Here is a 1,768-nt window from a genome sequence, read left to right on the forward strand (position 1 = left end):
CTTCCAAAAGATTTGCTTTATGAAATCAGTGGTCTGAGACTTTAGCCAATCAGGGAGCAGCTTGCTCAACATCCATAGGGTGTAGGGGCGAATCAGGGAGCGCGGAGGCAGTTGGTGGGCGTGTCCCCAGGTGTTCGTTTCTGTTTTTGAGCAAATAAAAAGTAGTTTCAAAAATCGTGATATTTGGGGATTTTCCTTTCACTTTTCTGTTATTTAACCATAAACAGATTTTTTAAAGTTTGTTTTACTTGTTTCGTTTCAGCACAGGGTATTATAACTCTTTTTTTTTTTCAACTCAACTATTTTCAAAGCGCAAAACAAAATTTTACAATTTTGGTTAGGTTTTCAAAACTTTTTAAAAAGAAATTTTAATTTTTTGTTGGGGCAAATTAAAATCATGGTCGCACACACCTGTTTGTCATGTTTGTTAATTTGTGAGACAACAACTAAATTGGGCCACTTTTTGGTTGATTGTTTGTTTGTTTAGGAAACTGGAAGAAAAAAAGGCATTTGAATGTGTTCCTACTATTTAATAGATAAAATTTAAATTAAAAAAATAATTAAATGTAAATTTTAAATTAAATGTAAAGAGCTGAGATCCTCTAATCTTATGTGGGTCATTTGACCTGATGGCCCGATTTAGTTGTCAACCCAATGCAAAGAATATAAGTATTTTCCTAAGGGCTATGTTTTGTGCCTAAAAGAAAACATTTAAGTTCTTTTTTGTGATGCCATGAGAAAGAAAACACATGGAATTTGATAATGATGTTTGTGTTAACTGTTGAAAAATGCTCATTTGTTGTAAACATGAGCTAACAACCATTACCAATGTAAACTGACTCTTGTTCCAACGAGCAAAGGCTAGTGTGTGACTGTGTTTGAGGGGAGTTTGCAGGTTTACAGCTGCCAGATGTATAATTCTTATATCATGGTTGACTGAGTCCAACTGCTTATAGACCTCACGATGAAAAAAGGTTGTGTGTGCATGTGTGTGTGTGTGTGTTGCGTTTCAGGCAGGTGAAATGAGATGTCCACATCCCAAGGACGTCTCCCACCATAATTTAAACTCACTGGGGCTGGAAGACTTCAAACCGAAAGTGCTGAAGTCATAAAACTCTGCTCATCTGTCTTAACTGTTATTGTCTGTGATCTTGCTGGTGCCAGCCTGCAGGCTGGTGGCTGAATATCCAGGGGTCCAAGAAGCCAAAGGCAATAGGATGAAGCTTGCTTGCCATTAGTCACTCCAAACTGTTAAAGTTATGGAATCAAAGAAAAAACTCAGCTTTTGGTCCGTTTTGCTTGTCACAGAGGTTATACTCCTTAAAAATAAAAACACCAGTTTTGAAGTTGCGCTCCCCTCAGCTGCTTGTTTCCTGATCTACAGTCTCCTCCATTAATCAGGTTATTTATGTGGGCACAATGAGATGTCTGTCAGTCCTCAGCTGACAGACATCACAGTGGTGGTGCGACTTTCAGGTGGACAGTGAATTTTGTTTCCTTCTTTGGGACGTACTTATGTAAATATGTTGTGTTGTAACAAGAGACTGTCTCCATCAGGTATGCATACGCATTCTTCTTCATCACCTCACATCACCTTACTCTGGCTTATTGTCAATGTCACCCCCCACCTCCCCACCCATTAAAATCAAGCTCCTTCAGGGAGAGGATGAGTGTGATAAAAATGTGGGAAGTGATGGGCTTTTACAGCATGAGGAAGAGTCCCCTTTCCTCTTTAAGGGTTGTTGGAAGATGTATAGCGCTACATGGT

This window comes from Oryzias latipes, chromosome 15 (genome assembly GCF_053564925.1).
Source record: "Oryzias latipes strain Hd-rR chromosome 15, Olatipes_Hd-rR_3.1".
In the NCBI taxonomy this organism is placed as follows: domain Eukaryota; kingdom Metazoa; phylum Chordata; class Actinopteri; order Beloniformes; family Adrianichthyidae; genus Oryzias; species Oryzias latipes.